The 16,619-nt window shown below is 47.0% G+C and overlaps 1 protein-coding gene across 3 annotated transcripts in view; it reads right to left on the bottom strand.

The window, feature by feature from the left end:
- The window catches only part of LOC123934102 (CREB binding protein), a 124,603-nt gene that overhangs the window by 69,191 nt on the left and 38,793 nt on the right, over positions 1-16,619 (bottom strand). The window lies entirely within an intron of this gene.

The following is a 16,619-nucleotide window of genomic DNA, read 5'->3' as shown; positions in this document are numbered from 1 at the left end:
TGCTCACTCTACTTTTTGGGTGTCTTGGTGAGATGTTTGGAAACGGGGAGTAAGGGGGTCCTCTGAGGGAGCGCCTCCTAGGGAAGAGGGCTCCCCACATCAAAAAACCGTGGCTCGGCTCTCCCGGCCGACCCCACGTGGGGACCACTGCTGAGGGGCAACTTCCATTCCCTCCTCCTGTGCACCCTGATTTTGTCTGTAAGACGACGGTCTTGAACAAGAAGAATCACATTATTTCCTTAAGCTCTAAGATTTTAGGTTGCAAACAAACCAACACTCACCACGCTGGCCTCTTTCAGCTGAACGTCCACATAAAAACACAAATAGAGACAAACTGGTGTAACCAAGATCTTGCTCCCGGGCAGTCTATGTGTGCAGGTGGCTTCCAGGCCTGGCCCTCACCACCCACATTTTCACCGTTTTGAAATGGAACACATTCCAGGTGCCACTTTTGCCCTACTTGATTTCCTTGAGTAAATGGAAACAATTTAAATTCCACTGAACTTCAGGGATGCCTGGGTGGCTCAGCTGGTTAAGCCGCTGCCTTCAGCTCAGGTCATGATCCCAGCGTCCTGGGATCGAGTCCCACATCAGGCTCCTTGCTCGGCGGGAGCCTGCTTCCCCGTCTGCCTCTGCCTGCCACTCTGTCTGTCTGTGCTCACTCTGACAAATAAATAAAATCTTTAAAAAAATAAATAAATTCCACTGAACTTCAAATCCAACCTGAGTAACTGAAACAAATACAAATTTTTCTCAAAGACCAGTAATCAGGCTCAACTTTTCAGTTCAGATGATTTAACCAAAGCAACACGGTAGCTCAGGAAACTTAATGGGCATTTCTGATTCTTGACTAGGTTCCTTCAGTTGTTATCTGAAACTCTGAAGAAATGAAGCAAGAACTTTTATTTTCAAAAAGCATTACCCCAAATTAACTCATGGAATAATTATTTCTCTCAGAATTTATATTTTATTAAATAAAATCAAACCCTGTTCTTAGTGACCCAAAAATTTGCAGAAAAAAATATAGTTGGGATTTCTACTTCCTGGATTTCATTTAAAATTTCTCTCCTTAGAACCACGTGTGCTAGAAGGCATGTGCACCATTCACGCCTCCACGAACCGGCCCTGTCCTCACGGCTGGCCGGGACTTCCTGAGCGCCTGCACGAGCCATGCCAGGGTTTGAGCACGTGTAGATGCGATTTCCCCACCGTCCTGCAGCGCACCCTTTAGAGCCACCAATTTGACAAACAAGAAAATCAATGCTGTCGTGAGGTTTCTAGCATCAGCAAATTGAAGTGGGCAACAGCTAGAGGATGGGAAAGAGAAGAAACTGTCCTCCTACTCACACCAACCGTCCAAGGTTGTCACCCTTTTGGTGCAGAGGGAAGTAAACACTAAGAGGCCAATGAACTCCCAAAGGACTTCTGTGAGTCTCAAAGTTTACCCAACTTGTTCTGAAAAACCCATTTCTAGAATTGTCTTGCCAGGGTGAAGAAGAGGTGCGTAGGTGGTCTGGTCAGCTGCGTTACTATACTTGCCTGGAGAGCCTCTGGGCAAAGCACTTCCTAACTGGCTGACCCAAGTGTTTCAGAGCATTTGATGCATTCTGACAGGGCTCTCTCTTTCCTTTAAAGATTATTTATTATTTATTTATTTGTCAGAGAGAGAGAGAGAGCGAGCGCGCGCGCGTGCACAAGCAGGGGGAGCAGCAGGCAGAGGGAGAAGCAGGCTCCCTCCTGAGCAAGGAGCCCATATGGGACTCGATCCCAGGATCCTGGAATCATGACCCCAGCTGAAGGTAGATGCTTGCTTGACTAAGCCACTCCTGGTGTCCCACTGTGACAGATTTCTTGTCATTTTTTCTTCTTGACCATCCAATCAACAATGAAGGAAATCATCTCAACATGGTTTTGATCTTCACAGGGCAAGAACCAAGGCAAAGTCAAAGATCACTGATGGCAAGTAAGCAACGTTCAGCCCAGGCGGGACCATACATTTAAGAAACAGGGAGGAAATGCCATTCCTCAGTCTCTGACAACAGAGGTGGAGCAGAATCCAGGCTGCCTGCACGAAGTCGGGCTCTGCTCCCTCAGGCCACAGCCAGCCCCAGGCTAACCCTAACCAGTCAAAGCAAACAGAAAAAACCAGTGGACAGTCCTGCAAAGGGCAGCCGCCACCCACCTACCCTGTCTTGACAGAACCTGGCAGAACTGAAGGCTACTCTCCAGTCCTAGCCTGCAGTTTGGGGTAAAAGCTATTTGCTTCTAGAGATCTGTAGATTTCCGAATTCCTGTTCTCTATATATTCTCCTTTGATCAGACTGAATACATGTGGTCCCAAGTCTAGGCTAACACACATTTTTAGCACCAAAGCTCACAAAGAAGTTATAAAATCAAAATGTCTAATTCCAATAAACATCTACATACTTCCCAACAGTTAACAATTTTGTAAACTTGGCTTTATTTGCAACTGAAGTTTACCAGGATCTGTGTTAAGCTGCTAGAGAACTACCATAAAATTCAAAAGGCAGAAGAGCAGAAATAGGCAACCGTTCAACTGATGGTGAAACTTATTAATGTATGAATAAATTAAAGCCTTTGGAATTAATATCTATATCCTGCCTCATTCGGCAACAGCCCACACCTGTTAACTCTATTCTTTTGGAGCTCCTTTAAGGACTGAATTCAAGTTCAATCTCAAGAAATGGGAAAAGTGAACAAGTTAATAAGTACCTTAAGAAAGGCAAGCTCTCCTATAATGAAATCTAAATTAAATAATGCCTTATAGGTCTACATTTTCCCATGAAAAAACATTCCTGTAGCCAGGTGGATCACTCTTTGGAAAACCTGCTCATTCTGTCTGTGACTCTCACTTCAAGGAGAGTAAGACGTGGAAATGGCAGTCCCTGGGCACAGGAACGCACAAACTAGATAAGAAGGAAAGAAAACTGCTAGTGCCAGACCCAGAGGCCTACCCACCTCCCACTCCACAGGGATGTGGATATTTACTAGCCAAAGCAGGGCTCTAAAGTGCGAGATCGGAAAAGAAAATCTCTCTTTAGAGTTTAGTTCAAGAAACCTGAACAAGGCGCGCCTGGGTGGCTCAGTAGGTTAAAGCCTCTGCCTTTGGCTCAGGTCACGATCCCAGGGTCCCGGGATAGAGCCCCGTGCCCGGCTCTCTGCTCAGCCAGAGGTCTGAGGCTTCTCCCTCTGTCTCCACAGCCCCCACTCCACCCCACCCCCACTCAGAAAAAAAAAGAGAAGGAGAAATGTGAACAATACCTATACTAGCCTTTATCACTAAAACAGGGTGTGAAGCAAATTGAGATAACAGTGCCTGGCCCGACAGTCAAAACCTGCTATGGTCCTGAGCTGTCTGGCAAGCAGGTGAGTGACAGCCATCTACAGGACAGGAAAGACATGCACTACAGGGATACTGTGGAAAGTACAAGACACAGTGTGAGTCTATAGCATTATTCGTCATAACAATAGTTACTGTGTTCTTGGGCCCTAGCGTGTAGTAGGTGCTCACTTAGTATCTGGGGAAGGAACCAAATCAATGAACCCCCTAAGAGACAGCTGCTCAGAGCAGCAGAGACCCCAGCGTCAGCCCTGAAGGCAGATGCAACTAAAGAACTGGGGGCCAGTCCCCGCTGGCTGGAGGGGCACTGGGAAAGGCAGTCGGGACAATGTCCCTTCTACCTTGTAAATAGCCAACACAGTAGACAGGAGGAAAGGGCAGACAGGCAGCCGGCTGGCCATGCTGAATTCCAGCACGAGACCACGCCCTCGGGAGCTGGTCTCACAGGAGCATTTGAGCTCCGTGTGATACCGCATCATACACAGGAGCCCCGCCTGGCTGGAAAGCAGGGCCTCTGTGCTACACCTACTGGGCCAGCAAAGCCCTGGCTTCGGGGCAAGGCTCCAGGCTGTGCCCACCGCTTCCCACTGGTGCAAGGAAACACCGCTCTATGGGCCTTGGGGGTCGCCAGTGGCCGCAAACAACCCCTCTGCTGACCTCAGCATGTGGGACGAATATTTTCATTTTCTATTTGTGTCATGATATGACAACTATCAACATATAGCACTAAAAAAACAAGCTCTGGTCTCCCCTCAAAACAGCAAGATTCTCTCCACTACACTAACCCTAAGAACATCTTTATGTTCACCTAATCAAATAAGGTACTAAACTAAAAATCAAAGTACCAACTAGGGGGGTTTAAAGATAAATAACACTGACAGTAGAAATTTCCTCCCAAAGTAGGTTTCTACAACAGTGGCGAGCCAGGGATCCATGTTCTTGCTCCCTGGCATCCCCTGAAGGTTAAAGATGCCTTCCCTCAGGGAAGGAGACTCCTCACTGCCTGGCCCTCTCCATTCTCAGCGAAGGGCAAGCTCTCCCCACGCCTCACACACCCCTGCCACATACGGGCCTTTGCCAGTAGACAGTCTCCAGTCCAAAGACGTCAACCACTCATGGAAACAACCACCCTCACGGATGAACTCTCCCCAGTCTTCATCTCCAAACATCCTCTTTTCAACATACACTCTCAGGAAGGATCAGCTCATAACCATGTATGAGCTAAAAGCCTGAAGGGACGATGCAGTGTGACCAGCTAAGACTCTCTGGGACAGGAGGACAGCGGACACGGGACAGGGGCGGAGGAAAAACGCTTCTACTGCATGATCTCACTCAGAGCCAGCCAGGCCTTCAGAAAGGTTTTAAGTGGCAAAAAACGCGGAGTTTGATGTGGTTTCGACGAGACCACTAAACACGTTCTTTTTCTAAAGCTGAATTCTTCGGCAGTTTTCCTCACGCCTGACATACACTTAAAACCACACCACGCAGAGCAGCAATCAGAGGAAGTACTGCTCTGGGGGGCGTTACTGACGGTGCTCGGGAAACATACGGAAAGGGAACAGAGTACGACCCTACTAGGGACAAAGGGATGGGTTAGAATTTTCTTTTCTAAGATTGATTGATTGATTTATTTTATTTATTTATTTACTTACTTATTTATTTATTTATTTATTTATTTATTTATTTATTTATTTATTTATTTATTTATTTATTTATTTATTTATTTATTTGAGACAGGGAGAGGGAGAGAGAGAACACAAGTAGGGTAAGGCAGAGAGGGAGAAGCGGACTCCCCGCTGAGCAGGGAGCCTGACTCAACTCAGACCTCGATCCCAGGACTCCAGGATCATGATCTGAGGCGAAGGCAATCGCTCAACCAACTGAGCCACCCAGGCGTCCCAGGTTACATTTTCAACTGCGAGGGCTTCAAAGAGTATCTGGTTAAAACTTACCCTTTGTGGATGAGGGCCGGCGGGGCAGGGGGCGAAAGCTGAGAAACACAGCAAATCAGCTGGAGAACTGACCCTGGCGCTCTCCACCACCTGGGTGCTTAGGCAGAACCGCGTGTCCCCCAGCTACACTTGGCCCGGCACACGCATGGCACGTGATGCTGTTGGACAAGAAGGCTCAGTCCGCAAAGACCAGCCGGCATGGGCCAAAAAGCCAACCCCACGCCTGTTTTTGAAAAAAACAAAACAAACTAAAGTTTTATTGGAACACAGACACAAACGGGATTTCATTCGGACAAGCAGCAGGCTGTAGTTAGGGGTGTATGGACTCAGGATATTTACCTGGTTTGAGGGGAGCTCTCTGCTAAGGGTGAGCTCTGTGGTCTCGGGCAATTTAATTACACCTCTCTGTGCCCTGGCTGTACTGCCTCTAATGCAGACATAACAGCACCTCCTCTTAGAGTTGAGAGAAGATTAAACAAACCCACAACGTAAACTATGAGGAGGATGTCCTACTCTCGGGGCTGGCTAGGACGTTGTTATCGCTTGGTTTGGGGAGGAACGGTTTCACGTTAGATGGGATTTCTTTCAGAAGTTGCTTAGGATAATAACAAAATAAATGAATGTTTTTCAGAGAGTGTGTGATGGTGGGGAGTGACTCAGGCAGGATCAGAGAGAGGGGCCAGCTGGAGACAACTGGATTATGAGACATTTTCGGAGAAACATAATAAACTTGGGGCAAACCCATCGCGCGCATTTACCAGCTGTGGCAGTCCTTGGGATGGGCCACGGTTTTCAAGCTGTCCTAGCAAACACCACACATTTCCAGTTCTTGCTTCGGGTTGTTTTCTAGCCTTAAAAACGATACTCAGAATGTTCATTTCAACCTTAATATATATCATAAGCAGTAACAATGTAACACCAGCACACCCCAGGCCTAAACTTCCTGGGGTGGAATTTAACCCAAACCACGGAAGAACATGCCTACAAAGAAAAGAAACCGAGGGGACTGCCGCCTGTAAGCTGGCCGTGACACAGCACCAAGCACTCCATCCTGACGCGGCGTCAACCCAGCCCGACATGCTCGCTGGCCCAAAGGGTCCAGCCTGTTCCTTCACATGCTGGCAAACACAGGAAGCCAAAAGACTCACAACAGAGGGCGTGGAAAGACAATGCAATTTCATACACCATGGGCAAAAATTCGCCAAATAATTTAAAAGCCAGAAGAATTTGTTCTTTTCAATGATATAAAGAACCAGAACTAACCCAGAGTATGGCCATATCATTTGTAAAGCCCAAAGCATTTTCTCTTGGCAATCTACCGTGGTTGGGAGAAAGCCAAGAAAAGCCGTTTTCATGGAAAGACACGGCTGCACGCAGTTGTCTGCTATCACCCGCTTGCCCTTGGAAGCCTTCCAGTACCTCAACTTGGCAAATAAAGAGGAAGCAGAACTATGCAACACATCGCAACGCCCAAGACATCGCCTGGCCCGTGCAGAGTTACCTGGAGCAAGAGAACTGGGCACAGGAGCGGCCCAGCCCACCTCCTGGACTCGACTCTTACAACGCTGCCAACCTGGAAATTATTCACGGAAATCTATAGCCCTCGACTCTGGACACTTCCCTTAGACCAATAAATCACAACTGGAAGGTCGGTAAGAGTATTTTGTGACACTCATGCTATTTCTCTTGGATGATACATGACCAGAATGTGACTTAGAAACAACAATGGAAACTGCTAAAAGGAAGGTGATGGGACAGCAAATCACTGCCAAGGCTTTTGTGGCCTGAGGCCTCATCTGTATTCATCCAGAATCCACTCTAGAAGCTTCTAGCAACAAAACTAGTACCTTAAGAGAGTTGGGGCTACTTCGGCATGTCACAGCAGTTAGATACCCCAGCTCTCCAGGCTGTGGCCCCTGACAGCTCACTGGCAAAAGCACCAGGCCAAGGTCAGTGGGACATGGTCTGCAATCGTGGATCTGCACTCATCCACTGTGTGATAAACCTCTTGCCCCCTCTAAGACTTAGTTCTCCTTGGATGTACAACATGGAGCATGTAGAGGACCACTAGGTGATCTTGAAAGTTCCTTCTGAGCCTAAATCTGATTACTTTTTTTGGTTTTGAACAATCAGTGCTTGAATCGCTATGAGGTCACAATCCTGGAAAGCGCACCTGCTCACAGTGGGTGACAACCGGAGACTCGGAGTTGAGCCAAGTGCCGGGACCTGTGGGGATCCAGAACGCTGAGGACCTCCCTGCCACCCGCACTGCACAGGGCCCAGGCCTTCCACAGCTCTGAGTCCTTAGTAGGTCACCGTCCCACTGTCCCACAGACGTCCCACCGTCCCATAACAATCCCAGGTGGGGACACTGAAACTGCCATCAATTCCTTCCCCCAGTGCTCCCAAGCCCAAATATCTTCCGAGATAGAGAAGCAGCCTCTTTAGGACTGAGTACTCCCTGAAAGCAAATTAAAGCCCACAGCAACCGTGGAGAGAGAAGAGAAGGAGGAGAAGACGATCAAAGAATAAGAAGGAAAAGGGGAAAAAAGAAAAGCATTTTAATCCTGATGAAGATGAGTTCCCACTGCAGCTCCGCTGTGGCAGAATGGAAGAGACCCAGGCTCTCAGTAACCCGCTCAGTGACCCGAGCCGAGCCGCTAGCCCAAGCGCTCTGCAGGAAGCGCGCAGGCATTTCCGATCCCCGCAAAAAGGGAGGCACCGGCACCAAGGGAGCGCAAAGGAACAAGGACTAAGGCAATGTCCACACCGGGAAGGGCAGGGGAAGGTGGGACTGAACACACAAGGCTTTGGGGAAGGAGTCCATGATTACTGTATTAACAGAGAGAGAAGGCTGAGGAAAATTCAGAACATTATGTTCTTCTTCTACCTTGGGGCAGGAAAACAGACTAAGTGCTTCCAAAAGCCAGGGCGGAAGACAAGCCCCAGGAGGCAGGCACACGACCCAAACCTGGGGCTTCCTGGGGCCTCCTCCTACCCAGCCTCTAGGGCCTTGGCGGCAAGACGACATGAGGGGATAAAGTAAGGTGCTGCCCAGCTCAGGCAACGCCATAAATCTCAAACCTCGAAACACACTCAAAGACAAAGCACTGTTTCACACACGTGACTCCACTTCTAACCCAACGCTGAGCCGCGAGAATGCTAACGACGTCTGCTCGGTGCAGCCCCGTGTCTCCATCATGCCCCCTGGGGATTCTGGTGAGGAGGTGAGCAGGGCCTCGGAGGACGCCCAGAGTCACCTTCACGCGCCACACTCTGCGGTCACAAGTGCGGTACTGGATAGCACGTGGAAGACTGTGATGGAAGGCAGTTGTGGCACAAGTAGAACTCTAGTTTTACTATAAAAACTCATCACTGAGCATCTGTTAACGAACGGATACAAAACATGTAACCCTGCAATCAGATGTGCGTGCACACACAGCAAGAACACTACGTTTCCTTTCTTTTCCTCTTAGGGAGCTCTATGTCCAACATGGGGCGCGAACTTACGACCCCGAGGATCAGGAGTCACGAACACTACCAACGGAGCCAGCCAGGTTTAACAGTGGTAACTCTACAGAGTTTACAAGCAATTTTTAAAAAAGTTTTCTCTTAAATATTTTCTATATTATTCAAATTCTCTACACGAGGCATTATTTCATCCTAAGGAGTAAAGTTGTTTTTTAAAGCTATCCTCTACTCAGAATGCCTGGGTGGGTGGCTCAGTCAATTAAGCGTCTGCCTTCGGCTCAGGTCATGATCCCAGGGTCCCAGGATCAAGTCCCATGTGGGGCTCCATGCTCAGCAGGGAGCCTGCTTGTCCCTCTGCCTCTGCCCCTCCTCCTGCTTCTGCTCAGGGGCTCTCTCTCACACAAATAAATAAATAAATCTTAAAAAAAAAAAGGCTATCCTCTACTCAAATATTCTGACTGCCCACAGTGATCACATGACCCGCTGTTTGGCTGCCCATCTGTATTTGAAATATTAATTTAAGCTGTCATCAGACACTGATAAAACTAGGTAGATCAAACTGATTATGACTGCCAGAGATCACTCTTATTTGGTAATTTAATCAAATTCACCCTGGTTGTAACATGGCTAAGCTGTCACACTCTACTCTGATGGATTCTAGATGTGGCCGGAAAAAGCCTGAACAACGCTTAGCCACTCAGCCATGTCCTACCACTCTCTGCAAAGAAGACTGAAGAGAGCAAAATACAGTCAGCAGCCAATCGGGATATAAAAAGCTGCACACCCGCTCTACTGCTTATGCGCAAACCTGGAAACTGTGGGTTCCTGGTACAACAAAGGCACAACTACCCTGTAATCTGTACTTTGGTTCGTAACTCAGGCCATCAGGGCTACCGTTCCATTCGAACACATGTGGAACCCGAGCTCTGGAGAGCAAAAGGCAGGAGACTGGATCACGAGGGATTGACCAGAATGTCTCTGGCTCCCAGGTTCAGACAGCAAGGTGCGTTTTAAGTAGAAAGTACTTATTTGAGGGGCGCCTGGGTGGCTCAGTGGGTTAAGCCGCTGCCTTCGGCTCAGGTCATGATCTCGGGGTCCTGGGATCGAGTCCCACATCGGGCTCTCTGCTCAACAGGGAGCCTGCTTCCCTCTCTCTCTGCCTCTCTATCTACTTGTGATCTCTCTCTGTCAAATAAATTAAAAAAAAAAATCTTTAAAAAAAATTTAAAAAGTACTTATTTGAGGAGGTGATCCAGCAGCTCTCCTGTCCGCCCACCTCTTCCTTTTTTTTTTAAAATATATTTTATTTATTTATTTGACAGAGATCACAAGTAGGCAGAGAGACAGGCAGAGAGAGAGGAGGAAGCAGGCTCCCCGCGGAGCAGAGAGCCTGATGTGGGGTTCGATCCCAGGACCCTGGGATCATGACCTGAGCCGAAGGCAGAGGTTTTAACCCACTGAGCCACCCAGGCGCCCCCGCCCACCTCTTCCTAAAGCCTACCTGCCTCCGACCTCAGCTCTGAGCAGCGATGCTCTGATCTTTGGGACAGTGGTCTGAAAGGCTGCGGCAATACGCGTGCTTACTGACCGTGGGGTGATGCTTCGTAAGCATCTTCCAGGAGGGAAACACTCTGGGGCGGTGGCGATGCCCAGCATGCAGGACCGTGTCCTCCTGAGCCCAAGGAGAGACACAAGCTACAAGGGAATCAGACGTGCGAGATAAGCGGCTGGCATGGACACAGAGTGCTAAGTGCAGTCTGAAGGGGGCAAAGGGGTCCTGGCCCAGGAGACAAATGGCTCAAGAGGTCACACATGAGCTGGGCTGAACGGTTAACAGTGACCTCCAACTGTGGGAACTACTTCTGCATCCTCACCGCCCAGCGGAACACAGAAGACCCGCCAGAAAGGGGTCTGCGAACACACTAGGCCTGGAGAAGTTTTCATTCCTGCAGTTTCCAAGTCTACCTCTACTCACATGTCCATAACAACGGGACGAGATGAGCAGCCATCTGGCCAGGAGTCTCAGGTATTCACTAGAATAAAGACTGCAGAGAGCAGGAGTAAGCTGGGTATGAACGCCGACCGCCACTCGTCAACGGCAGCAGAGCCTCAGAGCACCATTCCCCACCCGAACAGCCAGGGAGGAGTGCGGCTGCGGTCTCTTGGATCAGATCCTCACAGACTCGATCCCAGAGCGACAGCCCCGCATCTCCAGGACGCTCCCGCCTCCACGCACCTTTCCTTCAATGAACCCACACGCAGCAGAGGCACACCTCGCACAGCCACACCCTGCCACCTTCCAGCACAAATGTCACCCAGGCCAGCGCTTCACATTCCACAGTCAATCTCCAGACATAATGTGCCATGTTATGAGGGGAGGAAGGATGCCCTGTAACCTCCCTTGGTCTGTCCCTTATCTCTGTGGCCTGTCAGCCCGGCTGCTCCCCGCTGAGACCACACAGTCTTGCAAGCCGAGTGCACAGGGCTGCTCGGACTTCCTGCCTCCGACTTACATGGGACAGCACACAGGAAGCTGATCTGGAAACCGCAAAGCACTGTGCAATCTGGAGGTGGCTTTAAGATCTCTTTCCAGAACTACAGCACAGAAAATCTCTAACATCAGACAGGATTCTTTACAGTGAACACATTTTCGGTAATACTGAAAAACAGGCACGTACCCTAATATAACAATTCACAAAGTCAGTAATTCCAAGACTGTGTTTGAAATTGGCATTTCCTAGTATTATCTATCTATTGTCCCGTTCTAGGACTTAAGATGGCTTGTTTTCCAGTTCATTCCTCATACACGTGGCAGGAAAACACGAACTGAATAATATGGCTCGTTACTGAGGGCATCAAGTTTCCACTTAGTAGATAACAGAGCAACCACTGCAAAAGGTTACCTCGGATTACGCGCCATTTTCAAAAGCCGCAAACCACAGTACCACATTCCCATCCTCAAATACGCAGTAATATGCACAGGTGTACATATCTAGCACTATGGCCTGGAATTACAACCCACGGGTAATTATTTACATCTTCTGAATAGACGATGTCATCAACATTCAATTTAGAGCTCTGATGACGTGCTGCTTCGAGCACTATGCACACTCGCCTCATTAGAACATTCAGGAAAGGTGCGTACTCCTCAACAGACACCTGCCCCCACAAAAGGGAATCTCTGCCTACACAGAATGCATTTTATCAAGCAAATCAAAGATGATCAAAGATGCACGGGGGAAACTCCATTTGTAATTGAATCCATTCTTTCCCCTCCCCTGCCTGCCGATTTTGTAATCTGCCTTTAATTACTTTTTATTGGAAGTACAGTTAACATACAATGTTACAGTATGTTTCAGGTGTACAACATATTGATTCAACGATTCTATACGTTTCTCTGTGCCCAACGCGGGAAGTGTGGTCACTACCTCCGACTACACGACATGATCACGGTATCGCTGTCTGTTCCCTACGCTGCGCTTCTCATCTCCGTGACTTACTTATTTTATGACTGGAGCTTGTACGCTTAATCCTCTTCATCTACGTCACCCGGCCCACCTACTAACCTCTCCTCTGGCAATCAGCAGTTTATTTCCTGTATTTAAGAGTCTATTTTTTGTTTGTTAGTTTGTTTTTTTTTATTCCACATAGAAGTGAAATCATATGGTATTTGTCTTACTCTGACTTTCTTTACTTAGCATAATACCCTCTAGGTCCATCCATGTTGTTGTAAATGGCAAGATCTCCTTTTTTTTATAGAGGAGTGATATTCCACTTGAAACACACATACATACACACACGAACACCGTATTTTTTTTTTAACCCATTCATCTACTGATGAATACTTGGGTTGGTCTGAGTGAATACATCTTTATTTAAAAATTACTAAGACAAAACTTCTGGTTTGAGATCCAGCCACACCCACTATCTGAACCCCTGGGAGGAGGGTTTTCTGGTTATATGGTCTTTTAAAGGTTTGCATAAACAATACAGAAAAATTATAGTAGAAAAAATACAAGAATTTAAAATGAACAGAAGTTAATAATAAATGAATCAAATCTGTGTGTATTCATTTTTAATAATACCAAATATTTTTAAAGATTTTATTTTTAGGGGCACTTGGGTGGCTCAGTGGGTTAAGCCTCTGCCTACGGCTCAGGTCATGATCCCAGGGTCCTGGGATTGAGTCCCGCATTGGGCTCTCTGCTCAGCGGGGAGCCTGCTTCCCCCCCTCTTTTCTGCCTGCCTCTCTGCCTACTTGTGATCTCTGTCAAATAAATAAAAACTATTAAAAAAAAAATTTTAAGTCATCTTTACAACCAACATGGGGCTTGAACTCAAAAGCCTGAGAGAGTCACACTCTCCACCCACTGAGCCTGCCAGATGCCCCAAGACATTTAGATTTTTAAACTGTTAAATTTCATTTCATTTATTTTAACACTATGAAGAAGAGACAAATCTCCCACCCAGAAGCATTCCAAATAAATTATACAGACACTCCAGCATAAGGGAGGTATGAGGTACAAGGTCCACCCCGTAAGTGTGGACCATGCCCAGTGACTCCCTTCAAAAGAGGGCAGGAAGGAAGGGGGAAGAAGGAAGAAGGCTACAGAGAGACACTTGGGTAGACATGACCTCAGCCAGATGATCAAGGGCCACGCCGGCCATTGTGATGAGCCATGCCGACAGTATGAGCGCTTGCCGTGATAAAAATGGCACTTTGTCTCTACCGTCTTCCTTCAGGAGCCCCCAAATCTATAACCTCAGTCTTATGGGAAAACACCAGAAAAACCCCAGTACAGGAGCACTCTAAGTATACCTGACCAGTCCTCTTCAAAACTGTCAAGGTCATTAAAAACAAGTAAGTCTGAAAAACTGTCACAGCCAAGAGCAGTGAGCCTAAGAAGACATAATGTGGTATTCTGGATGGGATCCTAACTGAAACAAAAAGAGGACATTAGTGGATAATTAAGGAAATCTGTATAGATTTCAGTTAATAATAGTAATATATCAATACTGGTTCATTAATTGTGACAAATATACCATATTCATCCAAGATTTTAATAATGTGGAAACTGTGTAATTGGTAAGCAGGGGGAGAAGATATGAGGATCTTCTGTGATGCTAATTTTTGTGTAAATCTAAAACTGTTCTTAAAAAACTAAAGTGTACTTTATTTTTTAAGACTTATTCATTTGAGAGACAGAAAGAGAGAGAAGCAGACTACCCCACTAAGCAGGGAGCCTGATGCCAGGCTCCATCCCAGGACCCTGAGGATCATGACCTGAGCTGAAGGCAAATGCTTAATATCCAAGCCACCCAAATGCCCCAAAAGCGTACTTTTTAAAACAGAGGAAAAGGGGCGCCTGGATGGCTCAGTGGGTTAAGCCTCTGCCTTCATCATCGCAACATCATCAGGCTCTCTGCTCAGTGGGGAGCCTGCTTCCCCCTTTTTCTCTGCCTGCCTCTCTGCCTACTTGGGATCTCTGTCAAATAAATAAATAAAATCTTTAAAAAAAACATGAAAATAATCTGACAAATACCAACTGTATTAATTCTAATGGAAACACAGGTATTGCTGACTTTGTTCTGTGTCCTTTTGTGTTTTGAAAATTAAAAAAACCCTGAAAGTCACAATTCATACCTCCCTTTGCTACAGTAATATTGTTTAAAAAAAATTAAGAGGCAAGATCACTTTTAAAAATCACAGGTGAAGAAATTATAACTGTGCTGGCCTCCTGCACATGAGGTAAACAAATATGCTCACCAGCCAGAAAAGGTGACTTCTTCACAGGTCTTGCAAAACCTGCTTGGCTGAGTTGGTAATTTCAGACTGAGAGCCACAGCCCAATCAGAACACAGACAAGGCTCACAGTATGTGTGGGTGTGTTTCTAGAAAAGCGTAAGCAGAAAATCCTTTCATGATGAAAAATGCTCCTGGTAAGCTAAGACTTTTTCTTCAAGTTATTTGTTCCATACATTTTTACAGGTGGGGAAACCTGCCACATACACAGAAAACTGGGTACTGTGCACTTTCCCACCAATTCTGAATCTTGCCGTCTTACAGACAAAACGGTGTAGCAGAGTAACTACAGACTTCGGCATCAGACACGGACAGGTTGTACATCAGTATCTGCTACTTTCTAGCACGTGTCATCTGGAATAATTTCCTGGGAGGCAAAAAAGTGGCTCAGAATATTTTATTCCATGTGTCCAACAGATAAGGCACCCACCTCACCGGGCTATCAAGCCAAGACGAAGTGAGATCATGCCGCAAACTCCCCAGCACAGCGCCCAGTTCAATGGGCACGCGAGAACGGTCACTCCCCACCTGTTCCTCTCATACCATAACTCAGAAGAGTAAACACAGTAACTGTTACCTTATCATACCGAAATGTTACGTTATAGGCATTATATAATTCTGGAAAATGCCAGAAGTATTACACAGTAATCAACATAAAAACCCTAAGTGTTTTAACTTGGTGACAGATGGACAGCAAATTACTGTCTACAGTAAATGTGATTCTTTCCAAAATACTGCAGAAACATTTTGGAGAAGTGGATCCTTGAAGTCATGCTTTGGACCCACTTACAGAAAGAATGTTAGGTTTAGCACATCCAAACTTTCCACACTGAACAAGGAAGGAAATAACAGATACGTTCTGAAGTATGATGTGTCTAGTCACCAGTGGGCAACCATTCCATAGTCTCATGTTTGTTTATTTCTTTTGAAGTAGGCTCTGCACTCAGCATGGAGTCCCACACCGGGCTTGAACTCACAACCCTGAGATCAAGCCCTGAGCTGAGATTAAGAGTCAGATGCGTAACCTACTGAGCTAATCAGAAGCCCCCATCCCACATTCTAACGTATGCTCACATCAAGTTGGAGAGGTCTCCCAGTACAAGGCCCCTTGTAGAGCCGGTAATAGAAGCAGACTCGCAGTGCCCCATACCCAAGACCTCCAAATTGGAATCTGCATTTAAGATGCCCTGATGATCCTGAAGCCCTCAAAGTTTAGGAAGCCCTGCCCAAACCTATGCTGAAGTCTGACAGTGCCTGGCCAGGTTTGAGAACGGCTCCTAAAATGTTTGTACTGATGGAAATGCACCAGAGAGGAATAGAAGAACAGAGGCTTCACAAAGATCCCGAGTTTGAATACTGAGCCACCATCTCCCAACTGGGACTCTAAGTAAAACATCTGATTTTGAGCTCCAAAGTTTTCATCTACTGAGTAGTTACAGGGTAACATTAAAGCTTAGGCACAATCATGTTTTCAAACTTCCTGGTAATCTGCAGCTGTCTCCTGCCATACCAGGGTAAGCCTGTCCCTTCAGCCCACTTCTGAGGCTGCATGCCTGCCATAGTAGAGGCTGGCCTGAGGGTCAGCTTCACAGCTTCAGAGCCCCCCCAACCCCAGAAATTTCATTTGTTCATTCAAGTCAGGCAAGTTCCCAATCAAGAAACCACAGACAACAAATAATTAAATGCAGAGCATAGCCAACAGAGAGTAGGCCCAGGGAAGAGTCTGAGCAGAGGTCCGAGAGAACCTGCAGTCGGTACAGGAGTGCGGCAGGGCTGAAGCTGAAGGCAGTGCAAGGGCCCTGGACACCTTAGTGAGTGAATGTGGGTTCTGAACATGAATGCTTTGGTCTGCACGACTACCAGGGAACCATGCACTGAACAGATACCAGAGGCAGCACAGTGCTGGAGACATGGACATTCTTACTGGCCAGAAGCTCAGGACTTTGCTCAACGTCCCAGATACTGAGTTAAAACACCCCACAAAGACCATGAAGGGCTCCTCAAGATCTGCCTTAAGAAAGTTTAAAAACAA

The sequence above is a fragment of the Meles meles genome, chromosome 21 (assembly GCF_922984935.1).
Source record: "Meles meles chromosome 21, mMelMel3.1 paternal haplotype, whole genome shotgun sequence".
Lineage (NCBI taxonomy): Eukaryota > Metazoa > Chordata > Mammalia > Carnivora > Mustelidae > Meles > Meles meles.
The sequence above is the reverse complement of the archived record's forward strand: the minus strand, read 5'-3'. Positions and strand labels throughout refer to the sequence as shown.